The sequence below is a fragment of the Callithrix jacchus genome, chromosome 7 (genome assembly GCF_049354715.1).
Source record: "Callithrix jacchus isolate 240 chromosome 7, calJac240_pri, whole genome shotgun sequence".
Classification (NCBI taxonomy): Eukaryota; Metazoa; Chordata; class Mammalia; order Primates; family Cebidae; genus Callithrix; species Callithrix jacchus.
This window is the reverse complement of record NC_133508.1, coordinates 29,924,213-29,944,375: the sequence shown is the minus strand read 5'-3', so window position 1 is coordinate 29,944,375 and position 20,163 is coordinate 29,924,213. Positions and strand designations below refer to the sequence as shown.

Here is a 20,163-nt window from a genome sequence, read left to right as displayed (position 1 = left end):
AAGTAGCTTCGTCTATTTCTCCAGCCTATATTCCTACAGGTGCCTGGCAAATGCCTGAGCTGAAGACAGCGTGTGCAAAGCATAAGTACTTGCTGCTGTTTTCCAACACACACCAGAATTTTGGCTGATTCTCAGCAAAGGGCATTTTCTTCCACTCCTGAATCTGTGAATTTGCTCATGGTTTTTAACAACTTACAGCCAGCTCAATTCATAGCCTGGATCCCAATTTGAAATGAGCTACATCATATCACTAAGTGACCAGAAATGGCTTGGCAGGTCATTTTCAGTCTTGTAAACATGTGGTTCTTTTTGGCAGTAACACGCTTTTTGGGCACTGGCCCATGTTCTGTCTTCAAGCAAATGACTCCTCCAGGAGGCACACACTATATCTAGCTTTGCTGTATGCAGCCCTCAGATCCTGGCCATGGATGACTTGGCAAAGGTACGGGCAGTTTATTGTGCACCTAGGTACACTTCGGGTCCTGTGCTAAGAGTTTTAAGGGCATTACCTCATTTAACTTTACAAAACTCTGTAAGATAGGATCTATTAATCATTATATTTTTCAGACAATGAAAGCAAGACTTAAAGTGACTTGCGCAGCCTCGTAACACTGACGTGATTGGACTGAACCATATTGGGACTAGGTGAGGTGAGTGAGCACTCAATTTGGTGCAAAATGTAAAGGAAAGCCAAAAGGCTCAGTAAACAAGGTCAAGGATATTTTAGTGAAATTTTTTTACTCCAAATTAGTGAAAACATTTTATAATAAAATATTAAAACTTGAAAAAAAAAAAAAGACAGACTCTGACTTTGTACTTGTAGGACTCAGCCTTACTCACCTGACTCTAATCCTGGACCAGTTGAATTCCATCCCTGCCCTGGCTGGGATTTGAACCCAAGGCTGGCTGAGTCTGAAGCCTGTGCTTGTAGCCACTAGTCTATAGAATGCATCTGCCTCCTCTGTTGGCTGCTGGGATATACTTAAATTGCTTTCCAATGATGATGACAGGACGGGTGCAATGGCTCATGCCTATAATCCCAGCACTTTGGGAGGCTGAGGTGGGAGGATTGTTTTGAAGCCAGAAGTTTGAGACCAGCCTTAGCAACACAGCAAGACCCCATTTCTTTAAAAAAAGAAAATTGTTATCCAGGCATGGTGGCTTGCACCAGTAGTCCCAGCTACTTAGGAGGCTGAGGTGGGAGGATACTTGGAACTCAAGAGTCGGAGGGTGTAGTGAGCTCCACTGCACTTCAGTAGTGATTGCCCCATTGCACTCCAGCCTAGGCAACACAGCAAGACCCTGTCTCTAGGAAGAAAACAAACAAAAACCAAATAATGATGAAAACAGAGCTGATCCTTTCTCCTACCCATCCCTGTGAAACTTACGTCACAGCAGGACTGAGAGGGGCATCAATAACGGTGTGAAATCATGTGAAGTGCCTCTGATCCTTGACATCAGCTAAGGAAACTCTTGATAGAATGAGTCCTAGTTTAGGGAGAGGGCCTTTTCCCTGAGAAAATCAGTAGTAATCAGTCTGTGAGCAGATTTGTTTTAGTGCAAGTGCCGTGACTCACTCAGTTCAGATGGACCAAGGGCCCCCTGGCAACTAATCTATTCTCAAGTGATTTTGTGACCTCCCCCTCCCTGCCCAGCCAGCCCCCTGCAGGTGGCACTGTGGACTCAGGGCCTCTGTTACTCCTAAAATAGAAATTCCTTTGCACAAGTCAATTGGAAAGCCAGCGTCCTCTTTAATTAACATCTTGTCTCCTGCAATTTGAGCAGCTGTCGAGCAGCTGCCAAACAATGCCCACAGCTTTTTTGAATGCAGCCCTGACTGCGGCCCCACCTGCCCAGCTTCCACGGCTGTGGACGGGACCCACAGACCACACTTCTGTCAAAAAGGGTACTCCATAAAATTGTCATTCCTCCTGCTTCTTTCTCCTTTCCCAGCCAGATCTGAACTTCAGATTATATTCATTCTTGTAGCATCTTCTTGTATATCTCCATTTAAACTTTTGTCTGTAACTCCAGTACCCAAGCTTTAAAAAAATATTGCTTTCTTTAAATGCCATGATGAAATTGAGCAGGATGCTTTGCTCTGAGAAAGCCGTCCTTTTCCCAAAATCCACATGATATCTGTCTACCCTCTGAGCTCTCCCCGGGCTCAGGGTACTTGCTCTACTTCATGTTCAATTCAAAGGCACTTTCTCTGTTGGATACTTTAGTTGTTCCAGTTTACAAATGGATTGTGTGACTATGCTTTCTTATTTATTTATCTATTTTTAGAATTCTTGCTCTTTCTCTTTCTACTTTTTAAAAATTTTCTGTAGAGACAGGGTCTTGTTATATTGCTCAGGCTAATCTTGAACTCCTGGCCTCAAGTGATCCTCCCACCTTTCACTCCCATAGCTACACCTGTAACTGCCAAAGTGCTGGGGTTACAGGTGTGAGCCACTGAGCCTGGCCTTCCTCTTTCTTTTTAAAGACACAAATATAATTTTCTCTATGTTTTCTTTTGCTAGGAGTATTAACAAATATATTCTTCATTTATTGACAACAAATACATGTTATCTGTCACAGGCCAGGCTCTATATCATCTCATGGATTTTCCTTATTCTCTGAGAGCCTGGCTGAGACTCTCCCCAAAAATTCTTCTGAACTCAGCTATTTGCTCTAGCAAGGGGGATCTGGGTAGTTGAAAAAAAAGAACGTCCTATTCTGTCGTCCAGACAGCTGAGTTTAATAAAAACAACCAAAAAAGAGTCTTCTCTGAAGGCAGCTGAACAATTGTTCCAGCAAATATCATTATATTTTATTTAAACAAATATATGAAAGGTAGGTAAGGAATGGAGGCACCCATATATATATATATTGAGATGGAGTTTCGCTCTTGTTACCCAGCAGGCTGGAATTCAGTGGCACGATCTCGGCTCACGGCAACCTTCGCCTTCTGGGTTCAGGCAATTCTCCTGTCTCAGCCTCCTGAGTAGTTGGGATTACAGGCATGTGCCACCATGCCCAGATAATTTTTTTCTTTTTTTGTATTTTTAGTAGAGATGGGGTGTCACCATGTTGACCAGGATGGTCTCAATCTCTTGACCTTGTGATCCACAAGGCTTCGGCCTCCCAAAGTGCTGGGATTTACAGGCTTGAGTCACCGCACCCGGCCGGCACCCATATTTTTAGACTGCATTTTCAATTAGCATTTTCTTTCTTTTTTTTTTTTGAGATGGAGTTTCCCTGTTGTTACCCAGACTGGAGTGCAATGGCACGATCTCGGCTTACTGCAACCTCCGCCTCCTGGGTTCAGGCAATTCTCCTGCCTCGGCCTCCTGACTAGCTGGGACTACAGGCGCGCACGACCATGCCCAGCTAATTTTTGTATTTTTAGTAGAGATGGGGGGGTTTCACCTTGTTGACCAGGATGGTCTCGATCTCTTGACCTCGTGATCCACCTGCCTCCGCCTCCCAAAGTGCTGGGATTATAGGTGTGAACCACCACGCCTGGCCTCTTTTTCTCTTCTTCTTCTTTTTTTTTAAGCACAGTGGCACGATCTCAGCTCACTGCAACCTCCGTCCCCCAGGTTCAAGCAATTCTGTCTCAGCCTCATGAGTAGCTGGGACTACAGGTGCACGCCACCAAGCCCAGCTAATTTTTGTATTTTTAGTAGAGATGGGATTTCACCGTATTAGTCAGGCTGACCTTGAACTCCTGACCTCAGGTGATCCGCCTTGGCCTCCAAAAGTGCTGGGATTATAGACATGAGCCACTGCACCCGGCTTCAATTAGCATGTTCTGCAGACTACTTCATTATTGCTTCTAATTAAACAATAATAATACTCACACAGAAAATTTGAAAAATCCGGAAGAGCATTTTAACAGATCAGTTAGAAAACCAACCATCCAAGGTAACGACTGACAACATATGTTTTAAAGTAAACTCTTTCAGTACTTTTCCCTACACATCTGAAAAACATACATATTCTTAATCCCAAATTAACTCCTGTTCCTACAACAGTATTTTCTGTACTGATTAATGTGAATCGAATGTAAGTCAATGATTGCATTCTCTCATATGAATACACTTTCTCAAACATCTGCCAAGTGTTGGATACTCACATTGCCTGCAAATTTTGCTGTCGTAAGCAATGCTTTCACGAACTTTCATATACATCTTTGAACACAGCTCTTAATTGTTCCGGAATTAAGTCCTAGGAATCAAAATGCTGGCTGAAGAAATATGCAGTTTATAAAGTTTTAAATAATATAGTAACAAGTTATCCTAAAAAAAAAATTATGCTAATCAATACTTTCACACGATGATGTAAAATCACCAGAGAAACTAGCTTTCTACCAAAGGAATCTTAGTTAAGAATGAGAAAATTTGGCCAGGCATGGTGGTTCATGGCTATGATCCCAGCACTTTGAGGGACCAAGGTGGGCAGACTACCTGGGGTTAGGAATTCGAGACTGGTGAAACCCAGTCTCTACAAAAAATTTAAAAAATAGCTGGGCATGGCAGCAGGTGCCTGTAATCCCAGCTACTCAGGAGGTTGAGGCAAGAGAATTGCTTGAACAGGACGCGAAGGTTGCAGGCGGAGGTTGCAGTGAGCCAAGATTGCGCCACTGGACTCCAGCCTGAGCAACAGAGTGAGACTCTGTCTCAAAAAAAAAAAAAAAAAAAAAAAAAAAGCCAGGTATGAGACACACACCTGTGGTCCCAGCTACTTGGGAGGCTGAGGTGGGAGTATGGCTTGAGCCCAGCAAAGGTCAAGGCTTCAATGAGCCACGATCACACCACTGTACTTCAGCCTGGGCCACAGAGTGAGACCCTGTTGCAAAAAACAAACGAAAAGGCCGGGCACCGTGGCTCATGCCTGTAATCCCAGAACTGTGGGAGGCCAAGGCGGATCACCTGAGGTCAGGAGTTCAAGAACAGCCTGGCCAAGATGGTGAAACTCCATCTCTACTAAAAATACAGAAAAATTAGCCGGGCGTGGTAGTGCACTCCTGCAGTCCAAGCTACTGCGGAGGCGGAAGCACGAGAATAGCTTGAACTCAGGCGGCAAAGGTTGCAGTGAGCCGAGACGGCGCCACTGCACTACAGCCTGGGTCACAGAGCAAGACTCTGTCTAAATTTAAAAAAAAATGAGAATTTTTTTTTTTTCTGAGAGCGTCAGAAATCCAGCAGTGGAAAGGTTTATTGAGAAAGGCCATCTAATCTTTATCTAGCCTCAGTGGTTGTACACCAGGCTCCTCCGGTGAACGTTTAAAAACCTGACTCCTGCAGACTCTGATTTTATTAGTCTTGGGAGTGGCCTGAGCATGGTACTATCTTACAGCTTCCCAGGGAGTTCTAATGTCAGCCGAGGCTGAAAGCTGCCAAGCAAAAGTGTGTTTTAAGTGAAAGAAATTTCTAGAAGTTTGCTTAGGTTCAGGTATGTGTCTGCTCAAGGGATGACCTGAATTCTTGTTTTTTCCTTTAATTCTTTGACTTTATGAAAAAATATTTATGAGAAAACTGTGACAATTTATAAACCTCTGAAAATAAATCATAAAAATGTCCATGATAGGTTCTTTTCATGGTGTTCAGGTAACCAAAAAAAATGGTAGCCTCAGAGGCATCATTAAGTTTGCAGTCAGAGAGAAGAAATACACTGTGGTGATGGCTTCACTGTTGTAACTTGGCCACGGGTGGAGAGAGTCCCTTTCTGCACAGACCAGAGAATTTTGCTCCAGTTGGAAAATTTATATATAATTAATAATGGGATAGTATTGAATAATAATACCAGTAGTTCTTCATACATAGCCTTCTTTGCAGCATACTTAACTTCTTGATTTGCTTTCACTCTAAGTGACCCACCTGTCCTAACTATACTCCAAGGTAGGGCAGGTGGATTCAAAGACCAGCCCTGCCACTCCCAGAGGCATGACTTGGTGCAAGTCACAGCTTTGCAGAGCCTCAATTTAAGCCCTGTTTAAACGCTTTGAAGCCTCTCCTAACTTCAAAAATCCCCAAAGGAGATACTTCTCCTTGCTTGGAATTCTTGATACTTAAATGCATCATGAGAACTTCTCATGACATGATTTTTAAGAGCTGTAATCTATAGTGTCTATTATGTGCATATGCATGTGATAGCACCTGAAGTTCCCCAAACCTGTGGGTAGTACAGCGGAGTTGATATTCTTATCCCCAGTAATGGGTGAGGGAACGGATTCAAGGAAAATAATTTATCCAAAGACACACAGTTGATACACTGCACAACTGAAATTTGAACTTGATTCCAAAGATCTTGGTTTCAACATGCCTGATTCCAGAGCACTGCTGGTTGTTAAAACAGCACCCATTATGCAAAGCTAAACCCTTCCACTTGAGGACCAATCCAGCTGTTTCATTTTCCTCTTCTTTCCTACTTCCCAAATTCTCACAATTGTTTTGACTCAATAACTCCCCAACCAGAGTTTTGGCAGGGATGGGAAAATCCTACACTCTCATTTATTATCTAGAGTCCTTTGAGTGAACCACATCACTATAAGCTACTAAACTCAAAGTAAATGCATCCCCAACTCATCTTTTATTACCTGGATCTTGTAAACACCCACGATCACCCAACACTACATAAGAGGATGGGAAAGATGAATGAAAGGAGATGGCAATCATAACAGATTACAGCTACAATAGCATCCTTTTTTTAAAAAACTGACTTACATAGAATTGATACCTTGTAGCATACTTTTTAAGATTATGATTATGAAATATATGAACACATAATCACATTGCTAAAATCCATCCCAGGCCCTGGGAAGGGGCCCATTCTTGAGAGATACCAAAGTGTTAACTTCATCAGTTACATGTAAACTCACCTCTAGCCCTGCCTTGCTTGATGGTATTTTTAAAATGAGACTTGTTTGCAAATAGCTACAGAGGCATTATGAGTTTTAAAGAAAAATAATGAAGGTTGTTAAATATCTATTTTTTCCTTTTGCTATCATACCTGATGGATTTCCCTTTTAACCTTAAAATAGAGAATTATTTGATTCTAATTATTTTCATCCACCACATAATCACAGAACTTCAGAGCTAGAAAGAAACAGAGCTTGTCTATCCACAGACATCTGCATTTTCAGGATGAGGAAACAGAGCCCTGCAAAGCCTGCATGAGCCAGGCAAACTCTACAAACAAAGACAGGCCCTTGTTCATGACACAGCAGCAATAATCACTCCAGCCCGCATCTGTTCAGAGTTTATTCTGCCCAAGACAGGTAGAAGCATAAGGCACGCTCTCTGTTCCCAGAGAAATTTGCTCTAGTTGGGAAATTCATATATAATTAATGAGATAGTATTAGATAATAATAAATAATGATAGTACTATTAATATCATTAATGATAGTGTCTGATAAAGTGAGATTGTCAGAGGCAAGAGTGTGATCTCAATCCATTTAACACTTTAAATGCTCAATATGAGAAGTTTAGCAACTTCAGTCAAATGTGGGGTTTCTATCACCTTGCCAGCCAGCCTCTCCTGAACCAATGGGGCTGTCAATTCTGTTTAGAAGCCCCTTGGGGGCTGGGATTATACAGCTGAAAGAAGCCACCAAAGACTCTGTTTTTATCCAAATTTTATTGGTTTTGGCTGGAAGCCAATAAAACTGCAATGGACAGGTACAGTGTATTCTATGAAGTACAAATGTGGGTGGGTGGGTGGGTGTGGTGTGGTGTGTATGTTTCAATAGAAAAGAATACAATGTTTCTGGGAGTATAAATAGAAAATAATTGAGTTAATCCTAAACCTAATATACTATGTTTCAAATTAACTGCTTCCTCTGAAATAATATTTGGATCAAGTGTTTGAAGAAATCTTCCCAAATAAAAACTCCAGATGGTAAGTCCATGTCAATATTCAAGTGCAAGTGACTTCTTGCCCCTAGCTGTGGTCTTAAGTGAGAAGAGATCTTATCCAAATGACTTCCAGGAGATATGCTTTCCTCACCCCCATGTTTTGGCCCCGCAGCCTCTAAAGTACAGTGAATCCCTAGAAGCCCCTAAAGTACAGTTTTTGAAACCTAGCTAATGAGTACAGCAAGTAAATACAACTTTCAGAGCTAAAAGGGTCCAACAGTGCCCACCTGCACTCACAGCCATGGCCAATATGTGGGACCACATTCTGCAAACGCTTATTGAAAATGGGGAAAGGAGCCAGGCATGGTGGCTCATACCTGTAAGCCACTCAAGGCAGCCCTGAGCTGTGGTGGGACCATTTGGGTCTTGCCCAGCCTGGAGTACCGTGGTGTGAGCTCAAGGCAGGTACTCCAGCCTGGGCAACAGAGCAAGACCCAAATGCTGAAAAAAAATTCGGAAAGATCAAAGACTACAGCCACTGTAGTTGTTGTTTTGGGCCACGGAATCTATGGTAATTTGTTACGGCAGCAACAGGAAGTTAATCCAAGGTTCTTATTTGAGCTTTCCTTTTGGTGGAAGAGGGATAAGAGCAAGGGGAGGGGATGGTCTGCTTCCTTAGATATTTCCACCAACAGGGTAGACAGGCATTTCATTGGCAATTCTGTACTTGTATTTTTACTCGCAGAAGTGAAATGCTTCAGAATGGTGCCAGTGGCCATACAGGGCTGTTTAAACCAATCAGAACGATTTCAAATTAAACATTTAGTTCCCAGTCTCACTAGACACTTGCCAAGGGCTCCATAGCCAATAGGGTGAGTGGCAAATGTATTGGGCAGTCCAGATACAGGGCATTTCCACCATTTACAACAAGTTCTATTAGATTTAGTGGATCTGGTGTGTGGCCCAAGAAAGTGCATTTCTTGGCCAAGTGTATTATTTTAAAAGTATGTCTTTGACACACACTTTTTGACAATCCTTCCTTCAAAAGGTGGAGGCTTCTTTTCCTCCCCTTAAGTGTAACCTAGATTTTGTTCAATGTTAAGAGATGGCCATGTGATTTCAAGACAAGGTTCCGAAGAGCACAGCAGTTTCCATGCCCTCTCTCTTGAATCACGCCCTCTGGGAAAGCCGACCCCCATGTCTGGAGGACATGTGAGCAGCCTAGGGAGAAAATGCGGCATCCCACCAACTCCTGGCACAAATTTGCCAGCTGCTTGTGTGTGCCACCTTGGAAACTGATCTCATGGAGCCTTTGGAAGAGACCACAGCTCTGGGCGACATCTTGTCTGCAATCTCATGGGACACCAGCCAGTTAACCCAATCCTAAATTCCTGACCCACAGAAACTGTGAGAAATAATACATGCTGACTGGTGTTTAATGCCACTGAATTTTGAAATACTTGCAATGTAGCAATAGATTAACAATATGCCAGGTGACACCAATGCCACTGGTCTAAGGATTACATTTTGAGAACCACTGGTCTAGCCTTTATGCTGTGTAAGGCAAAGGATATTCCGCGCCCCCATGTTGAAATGTACTGCATATTTATTTTCTTTTTTTCTGCAGATATATTCAGTTACCACCAGTTGCTCTTTTGTGGAAGTGTTTTTACTGGGAAGAATAACAACAATATGTCAAAGGATAGCTAGGACCCAGAAGCCCATTTCTGTCCACTCAGTCATAAAAAATGTTCTGCATATGGATGAAGAACCAGACAGGTTTAGTGAGAAGAGGAAATGATTAAATGACTGGACCATCATTCTCTCTCACACTCTTAAATCTGAAGGTGAACAAGATGAAGAAAGAAAACAAAACCCCTGACAAAAGAGGGAAAGATAGCCCTAGGATCCAGGAGAACAAGCGGGTGTCCAACTGTTAAATAATGAGAAACTGAAGCTTCCTTCATTGTGTCAGAGAGGCCAATTCCTGAGCCAGCTGTACAGGAAGTGGGGAGTTTACATTATCTGGGATGTCAGTGAGAACCAAGGGGACATGCTTCCTGTCTGGTTCTCTCCAAAGACTAGCAGACTCTCCAGCAAAGATGCCTTTCCAGGGGTTTCATTTCTGTTTTCTTTTCCAGTTGGTAGATGTGGGCCAAGAAGGGGAAGGCAGCTCCAAGAGCAAGGGAGAGGTGGCTGTGAGTACCAAGTGCCACAGAGAGAAGAAGCCTGAGCTGGAGTGTGGGGGTACCGTGAGCCAGGGAGGAGCAAGAGCTGTGCCTGCAGGATAATCTCTTCAATTTGGGCAGTGCCAAGAACAGCTGGCCAAGCAGATCCACATTGGTAGACCCCATTCCAATGGATGGTGTTTCTCTGGCTTTTCCATTTGTTTTATAGAAGCTTTAAATATGACATACGATTCCATTTATAGAAAATTCTTGAAAAGGCAAAACTAATTTGGAGTGACAGAAAACAGAAAAGTGGTTGCCTGGGGCCAATATGGGTGTGGGGTCAGTGGGCGGGGGTGGGGGGTGCGGGGAGGGGAAGGGAGGTGGGGAGGTGATTGCAGAGGGACATATGATGTTCTGCTTTTTTTGTTTTTGAAACAAGAGTCTTGCTTTTGTTGCCCAGGCTGGAGTGCAATGGCATGATCTCGGCTCACTGCAACCTCCACCTCCTAGGTTCAAGCGATTCTCCTGCCTCAGCCTGCCGAGTAGCTGGGATTACAGGAGCCTGCAACTGTGCCTGGCTAATTTTTTTTTTTTTTTTATTTTTAGTAAAGACAGGGTTTTGCCATGTTGGCCAGGATGGTCTTATACTACTGACCTCAGGTGGTCCACCCGCCTTGGCCTCCCAAAGTGCTGGGGTTACAGGCACGAGCCACCGCGCCTGGCCACGTTCTGCATTTTGATTGTGGCAGTGGTTACATGAGTGGAGACATTTGCCAAAATTCATTGAACTGTTTACTTATAATGAGTACATGTTATTGTATATGAATGTTGTTGATCTTCAAAAATATATGACATATGAGGAGCCATTCGATGGGGTTGTCAATGACTGGTTTGGAAAAAGTCAAGAGTTATTTAATAGAAGGATCTGACTTACTGCAGCTCAAGAAGTGGAACTACAGCAAACGCACATACACTCTAGGAAATGGATTTCTACTCAATGGATTTTTCATGAATAGTCTTGCTCTGTCTGCCCTGCCCTGAGTTTGTTTTAAGCCAGGGTGATCTGAAGGTTTTTTGTTTTTCTTCTTATTTTCAGCTGTCCTGGAAACTTTGTAAAGGTATAGCCCTCAGTGTGATAGCAGCAGAATCTCTGCTCCCATGTGACCTGCTTGGTGAACTATAATATCTCAAACAATTCAGAGAGGAAAGTGATCCTATTCCAAGTGTCCTTTACCAATGAGGAGACTAAGGTTAAAAACTTGACAGTTTTGAGTCTTCCGGAAAGGTAGATGGGGTATATCAGGTACCAATTAGGATGCTTTAGGTTGGAAATAATCGAAACTCTAACTCAAAATGGCCTAAAATGGGAGGCTGAGGCAGAAGGATCGCTTGATACAAGAAGTTCGAGACCAGCCTGGGCCACATAGCAAGACTCTGTCTCTGCAAATAATAAAAATCTTAGCCAGGCACAGTGGCTTGCACCTGTAGTCCCGGCTACCAGCAGGCTGAAGTGGGAGGATTGCTTTAGCCCAGGAGTTCAAGGCTGCAGTAAGCTGTGATCACATCACTGCACTCCAGCCTGGGCGACAGAGGAAGATCCTAACTTTATTTACTTTTTTTAATGTTTGAGAAAATGAAAGGAGCTTGTCAAGCTCAGAGGTACAACGAGTTTCAAGCTTGTATTGACCAGGGCTCTGGCTCCATTTTTCTGCAATTCTCTGGTGCTCTTCTCTTCACATTGCCTTATCCCTTCGACTGGTTTCCTTTCTGGTAGGAAATGGCTGCAATTAACCTAGGTCTCATATCCTTATATTTACCATACCACACAGAAGAAGAGAAATCTTTTGACCCCAAGAACTAGAAAGAGTTCTGAGTTTCAGTGTGATTGGAACAATTCAAGCCTTCCCCTGAACTGATCGGTAGGGTTATCCTGACTGGCATTCCATCAGTCAAGGCCCACCCTGGAGCGCAGATGGAGTCCAACATCCAACCTAAATGTGGCTGCACCCAGCAAGGGGAGAGATGGAATTTTTGCAGAAGAGGCCACCTTTCATGTCCCACTACTACCCCCTAGACCAAAGCAGCCCATGTTCCTCCTTGGTGAGTGCAAGGTTTGAATGAGGCAACTGAGGCCAGTTACTGAAAGAAATTTAACTGGCTCCTGGGCGAGGTTCTGCGTTCCGACGCAAGGGGCCAGAGAAGTTCTGCTGACTTCATGGGGCAGGGGGGTGGGGGTGGGGGGTTTATGGCTATGAGGAAGAGCAACAGCTGAGTGCTCTGATTGGCTCCAGGGGAGCAGGATTGGGACTGGGCGGGCCGGGCCGCCATTGGTTGTTGGGTTGTTGGGCAGGTTTTCCGGTGCGAGAGCCGGCCAGGGTTGCATCAGCCAGAGCCTTCCAGGGGAGCCATGCGGCAGAGCTAGGTGCGGAGTGCAGCGCCTGGTGCCACGTGCAGAGTCAGGTGCTGAGTGCAAAGTGGGGGTTTGTCCGGCCTCCTGGCAAGGCAACCCGCCTTACAGTGAGAATTTCTTCCAGTATGTGGGCATGATTGTTTTAACTATCTCAAAGGTGTAAAAGGAACATGAATCTTGGGGCCCCAGATCACTAAGCTGAAGGGAAAAGTGAAGCTGGGAAGGCTTAGGGCAAACCTGCCTCCCATTCTATTCAAAGTCGCCCCTCTGCTCACTGAGATAAATGCATGTCTGATTGCCTGCTTTGGAGAGGATAATCAGAAACTCAAAAGAATGCAGCTATTTGTCTCTTACCTACCTGTAACCAGGGTACTCCCTCTGGACTTAGTCTTCCTGCCTTTGCTTCGAATTGTCCCGCTTTTTCAGACCGAAGCAATGTGCACCTTACATGTTTGTTGATGTCTCACGTCTCCCTAGAATGCATAAAACCAAGCTCTGCTCTGACCCCCTTGGGCACATGACATCAAGACTTCCTGGGGCTGTGCCATGGGCGTCTGTCCTCAACTTTGGCCAAATAAACTTTCTTTTTTTTTTTTTTTGAGACGCAGTTTCTCTCTTGTTACCCAGGCTGGAGTGCAATGGCGCGATCTCGGCTCACCGCAACCTCCGCCTCCTGGGTTCAGGCAATTCTCCTGCCTCAGTCTCTCGAGTAGCTGGGATTACAGGCACACGCCACCATGCCCAGCTAATTTTTTGTATTTTTAGTAGAGACGGGGTTTCACCATGTTGACCAGGATGGTCTCGATCTGTTGACCTCGTGATCCACCCGCCTTGGCCTCCCAAAGTGCTGGGATTACAGGCTTGAGTCACCGCGCCCAGCCTAAACTTTCTAAATTAACTGAGATGTGTCTAAGATTTTTGGGGTTCACAAAGGATATTTACTTAAGGTGTCTACATGAAAATCACATGGCCACACAGTAAATTTCATTAAGTATTTACTGTTGAAATGTTTTAAAATTACATGATCCAATAACCTGTGATCCTTTCAAAATTACTTTCCTCTGATCCGTGGCACAGAACAAAGAAGTCCCAGAGCCTCTGGGTGTTTAAGAACATGCTTTTGGTTTCCGTGAATTTTACCCATAATAAACATCTTGCTAAAGTTGCCTGTAAGAGGTAATAAGGTGAAAGGACAACATAAAACTAAACAAAATTAAAATTAACCCAGTGGGAAAAACTGAGGCTCAGAGGAGTTAGGTTGGCTGATGAGGATGTTAGTGGCAGTAGTTGGATTAAAATGCAAGTCTTTATTCTCTAGTCTGGTTCTCTCTTCAAAAATCACATACTGACCTCTGGGTGAAATCAAAGAAAACCCATTTTCTGCCAATGGATGATATGATGGTTAATTTTATGTCAACTTGGCTGGGCAACAGTGCCCAGATATGTAGTCAAACATTGTGCTGGATGCTTCTCTGATGGTGTTTTTGGATGAGATTTGCATTTAAATCTATGAATTTTTAGTAAAGTTCATTGTCCATAGTGTGGGTGGGCCTCCTCCAGTCAACTGAAGTCTAGAACAAAAGGCTGACCTCCAGAGTTTGAGACCAGCCTGGGCAACAAAACAAGACCCCCATCTCTACAAAAAAAAAAAAAGAAAGAAAGAAAAATTAGCCAAGTAGCACAAGCCTGTAGTTCCAGCTACTTGGGAGGCAGAGGCAGGAGGATAACTTGAGCCCAGGAGTTTGATTGCACCACTGCACTCCAACTGGGGCAACAGAGGATACCCTGCCTCAAAAAACAAAAAAAAACAAAAACAAATGCTGAACTTCCCCAAGCAAGAGGGAATTCCCCATCAGACTGCCTGCCTTCAGACTTCATCTGCAACACTGGCCCTTCCTGGTTTTTCACCAGACTACACTTGGATTCAAACTGGAATTTTTTTCTGAACCCCCAGTCTTCTGGCCTCTCCCATCAGATGTCGGACTCACCAAGCTTCCATAATCATCTGAAGCCATTCTCTAAAATAAGTATCTTTGATACACACACACATCCTATTGTTTCTCTTTCTCTGGAAAACTCAGACTTACACAGATGGTCATATACTCAAATGTCCACATTAGAGGTAAAACTACAATAGTTGTCCTGAGGACTGGGTTGTTTTGGTCATTATTGTTGCATAATAAACTACAACAAAACTCAGTGACTTAAAATGACAGTTCTGTAGTATTTCCTGTGATTCTTCCACTGTGGCTGGGCTTAGCTGAGTGGTTCTTCTGCTGATCTTACCAGAGTTCACTTGTATTGGTGCATTCAGTTGAACAGTCTCCTAGGGCCTGGGCTCAGTTGGGGTGCTGGGATGATTGGTCTTTCTCTCCATTTGGTCTCAGGGCCTTTCCCCTCCAGGGGTCTCTCCATATGATCCCTGATCCCTTCATCAGGGTAGGTGAACTTCTTTCATAGAAGTTCAGGGTATCTAAGTGCAAAAGCAGAAGCTGCAAGGCCTTCTTAAGGATAAAGCCCAGAATTGGTACAGTGTAACTTCCATCACAGCTTATTGGTTACAACAAATCACAGGACCAGCCCAGATTTAGTATGCGTCCAAGAACATGAGTACAGAAGGCATGGTTTATTGAGGGCCATGGACTTACTTAACAAAACCACAGTCCGAGTGTACCCTTATGCAATGGCATCCTTCAGTTCTATCACCATAGAAGATAAATTGAAGTCTGATGACTTTAAAGTGATGCCATATGGTGGCCAATGAAAAACCAGTGTGGTGAGATGGATTTCCTCACTGGGCCACAGAGTCAGTCTCACAAAATCCTAGTGGCATTGCAGATGCTAGTTTCTCATTAGTCCTCATCAGCACCCACTATCTGTATATATACCATTTTACTCTCCCTGCTCAGATTAGTCTGTTGAATCTTATTTCATGATTGATTATAACCATATTCTCACCAATAATGGGGCATAGAGGATTAAAGCAATTAACCTGATAGTTCATTCCAACACGCTATTTCCTGTAGTATGTACTAATGTCTTCATTTTGTCACTCAAATCAACAAGTACAAGTTGGAACTCTGGATAACAGCCTAAGACAGCCCTGATGCTCCATCGGCTTTAGTGACCAGGCTCCCTTGCCTGGTGTTATCTGTGGAACTTCACGTATTTTGTGATTTCTAAAAAGGTGAAGCACTTTTGAGACACTATGAATGTCATCAGTAGTCCCTGAGAAGAGCATCTGGGAGCTGCTGAAGGCAAGAACTGGGCAGGACGGACAGGTGGGGAGCACATAGCATAAGGCATCCCAGGCTGGGCTGTGTGATGTTTGGGGCACTAGACTCTCTGGGTAGCTGGGTTGGCAAGGCAAGAAACATGGCAACCAGAACCTTCTCCAAGACTCCAAGCCAAAACCTGCCCCAGATTTGGCTACTTGGTTATACCTGGAAGAGCCCAGGAGTATATTTGATATGGTTTGATTTTGTGTCCCCACTCAAACCTCATGTTGAAATACAATCCCCTGTGTTGGTGGTGGGGCCTGGTGGGAGGTGACTGGTTCATGGCGATGAACGTTCCCCTTCAGTGCCAGGCTCATTATAGGTTCTCACAAGATCCAGTTGTTTAAAAGCATGCAGCACCTCCCCACTCACTCTTTTCCCCCTGCTCCAGCCATGCGATGTGCATGTGCTTCCCCTTCGCCTCCTTCCATGATTGTAAGTTTCCTGAGGCCTCCCCAGAAGCAGAAGCCTTCATGCTTCCCATAAAACCTGCAGAACCATGAGCCAATTAAACATCCTTCTTTTATTATTGACTCCCCAGTCTCAGGTATTTCTTTACTGCAGTGTGAGAACTAGCTAATACAACATCTCTCCCTTTTTTCAAATTTGAGACAGGGTCTTGCTCTGTCACTCAGGCTGGAGTGCAGTGATACAATCTCAGCTTACTGCAGCCTCCACCTCCTGGGCTCAAGCAATCCTCCCACCTTAGCCTCCTGAGTAGCTGGGACTACAGGCACATACCACCACACCCAACGTTTTTTTCTCATTTTTTGTAGGGACAGGATCTTGCTATGTTGCTCAAGCTTTCCTAAAACTCCTGGGCTGAAGCAACCTTCCCTCTCAGCCTCACAAAGCACTGGGATTACAGGCATGAGCCACTGTGCCTGGCCAGGACTACATTTCTAACCCATCTCATGACTCCCAGAAAAAGGAAAGTCTAAATTTAGCCATGTTTTCAGAAACAATGCCCTTACTTGACATGAAATAAACAGGTCTTCGGGAGAGAGGTGCCAGCTCCTCGTTCATGGATGTGTTTATCCACCCAGGAATAGACACCGGCTGCGTGCTTCCTGCGTGCTGGAGTTTGTGAAGAGGAAGGGAGAGTCCCCTGCTTGGAGAAGCTTTCCACCCACAGATGCAGATGCCACCTATGCCACCAGTGGCAAGCGTAACTTCAGGATCACAGAAGAGGCCCCGCGTGCTAAAGGGTCACACTGGAATGAAGCATACAAGGCCATGTTAAGAGTAGTGAGAGTCGGTACTAGGGTCTGAATGTCTGGTCTCTCCTGAAATTCAGACATCGAAACCTAATCCCCACGGTGATGGTATTAGGAGGTGGGGAATTTGGGAGGTGATTAGGTCATGAGGGCAGGCTCTTGTGAATGGGATAAGCGCCCATATAAAAGAGACCCCAGAGAGCTGCCCGGCACCTTCCACCATGTGAGAACATAGCAAGAAGCCACCGTCTACGCACCAGGAAACGGGCCCTCACAAGACATCAAATGTGCCACCTCAGTGGGGGGCTTTCCAGCCTCCACAACTGTGAGAAATAAATGTCTGTTTATAAGCCACCTGCTTTATGGCATTTTGTTATAGCAACCTAAATAGACTAAGACAATTGGCGAGATCAGATGTGCTTGGCAAGGATTTGCGCAGACTATAGAGTCCTGCTGTGTGGCTGGAGCGAGGAGCCAGTGCTGTGCCTCACGGGGATCCAGTCCTTACCTTGCAGACCTGCCCAATCCTCTCAGCACCTCTCAGTGGTGAGCATGAGTGTCTCCGTTCTATGGATGAGGACCCAGATAACCAGATAGGTCAAGTGACCAGCCTCAGGTCACACAGCCAGTTCAAAGCAGGACCACTGCTGAGAGCCTGAAACAGGGGCGTCCTGAGCAGGAAGGAAGAGCATGCATCCTCTCATTCAAAACAGACATCTGGCTGAGTCCCAAAAGTAAAAGTACTCTGAATGGGTGCCATCCCTGATGGGGGGAAGGCAGCCCCCAGCCACCAGCCTGGGGAGACCACACAGTTGCTGCTGTCCCAGGGGCAGCTGGTCCCTTCCTCCCACAGACAGCAGCACCTGCTCACCAGATCACCAGGCACAGGCAAGATGAATGTTCACAGCACCACGTCCGGCTGAACTCTGCACAAACACGGCACCCATGGCAACCAAACAGAGGGCAAACACAGGAGCAGGAATGCCGCTGCGAGAACACGGCCCGGGAGTGACGGCCACAGGCCACCCACTTTATGGGCACTTACTAAGTGCCAGGCACCACATCAAGGATTCAATACCTTATTTAATCATTGATGAAGCATGATGAGGAATGTGCTATTGCTATCCCCTTTCACGACGAGGAAACACATGAGCAGAGTTGATGGGAGTTGTGTAAGGAGAGAACCGAAGGCTCTGTCTGAGCCTGGGTAGCCAATGCCACAACCAGCCACTGCCTCCATGCTACCATTGCCCCTGACGGACACCCAAGTAACACAGTCCCTCAGAAGAGCTGGGCCACTGAGCTAGGGTCGAGTAAATGACAGCACAGAATATAAGCTCTTCCAAGGCAGGAATTTTGTGTTTTGCTCGTTGATGGGATGCAAGCTTCTACAATAGTGTCAGGCATGTGGATGACTTTGAATAAGCGTGTGTTGGCCAGGTGCAGTGGCTCACATTTGAAATCCTAGCATGTTGGGAGGCTGAGGTGGGTTGCTTGAGCCCAGGAGTTTGAAACCAACCTGGGCAGTGTGGTGAAACCGCATCTCTACAAAAAATACACGAAAAGTTAACCAAACATGGTGGTGGGTGCCTGTAGTCCCAGCTACTTGGGAGTCTGAAGTGGGAGATCTCCTGGGCTTGGGAGGTCGAGGCTGCAGTGAACCATGATTGTGTCACTGAACTCCAGCCTGGGTGACAGAGTGAGACCCTGTCTCAAAAAAAATAATAATGTATTTGATGAAGAAAGTCAAGAACCAGAAAGCCACCCTGAGAGGTAAATGCTGAATTGGTCAAGTGACTTGATCTCACATATTGCAGCTTGAAATTCAGATTTCCTTACTAAGGTCTAATAGTAAAGTCCCTTAAACATGTCATTTTAAATATAGTATAATTGGTCACGGAACCACATCTTTAGCTCCGTTCTTGTTTCACACGGGAGAAGGCTAGGGGAGGAAAGTGACACGTTTATCGTCCTAGAAAGCTGCTGGCCTGAGAAGGATTTTGACCCCAGCACCTTCCTCAACCAGCCACACAGGCTCACCCTGGGTCGTCTCATTTAATCTTCAATAGTGCCACCACTGCTTTCATGACATGGAATTTTGGGTTCTCATTTACTTGATGATGGTGAGATTTTCCATATCACCGTGTGTCACAGATAGTCTGTCCCATGTAAACAATCATCCACATATTGCATCCACTCATGGCAAAGCCAGTGACCCTCAGAGGCTTTCCATGGTTTCTGCCCACTGCCCCAGGGATCGACTCTGACCTCCCCTGCTCAGGTATGTCCTGGTGACAGCAGGCATAGAATCTGCTGGAAATAATAAATACCATCCAGCAGCAGAGGGGGTTTCTGCCACACTCGCATTTTATTAGACCTGCGGGGTCTGTCAAGTGCGTTTGTTTTGCTCTCTAGATAAATGTGGAGCCGAAGGGTGTTTTTCTGACTGTGAATTCTTGGCATTTGTTCAGGCTTCTAAACAAGCAAAGTGAACACTGCCAGTGTCGTCTGGCACTGCTCAGAAGCGCTCAGTGAATAGTAGGATCACGGATGGGACCTGATCCAGGGGTTTCCAAACTTTCCAGGCAGTGGGACCCTTCTTTCCCTTACCCTGAAGTCCGTCATTGTATTATATTATCACATCATATGTATTCTATTATCTTATAGAGCTGGAAGTTCTGTGGTGAAGCCAGGCAGCATCTGGGGCCTCTCTGTCTGAGCCCTCCTTAACCTTCCTCTCGCCCTGGCCCGCAGCTTCTCTGGGATATCCAGGGCCTCAATTCACACATTTCCAGAAAACTGATCTAATCTAACCCCTTCATTACAATGGTGTAAACAAAGGGCCCCCGAGGCCTAGAAACTCAGCCAGGATGGCACGGTGAGTTCAGGACCCAGCTGGGGCAAGTACTGCCTCCCAGACTCAAAAGTCAGTGCTCTCTGTGTAGCCATCACCAGCCCAGACCTGCTTTGTTTCTAACCTGTGGCACTGGGAACACACCTGCCTGGGACAAGTGCCTGGAAAGAATGCAGCTCACCTGGCCAGAAGGCTCCCGGCAGGTCTTGTGCAAGTGGGTACATGCAAATGATCGCACCTGGCTTACTTGTGAAATGTGTAGATTGTAAGAAAGACAGTTCCGCGCCTTCCAGGGTTGACTTCCCCACCCCCAAACCCATCCTAGTTTAGATGTGAGAACCTGTCACAGGAGACAAAGCTCTCCCTGGTTGGCCTGACTTCCCACCTCT

General features: G+C 45.2%; 1 long non-coding RNA gene across 1 annotated transcript; it reads right to left on the bottom strand.

Moving 5' to 3' along the window:
* Nucleotides 1–11,600: 11,600 nt before the first annotated feature.
* Nucleotides 11,601–17,848, bottom strand: LOC103794157 (uncharacterized). Its single transcript, XR_008482514.2, has 2 exons — nucleotides 17,429–17,848; nucleotides 11,601–16,917 (listed from the first exon to the last, which is right to left on the bottom strand). It is a non-coding gene; the product is annotated as an uncharacterized LOC103794157 (long non-coding RNA).
* Between the last annotated feature and the right edge of the window lie 2,315 nt (nucleotides 17,849–20,163).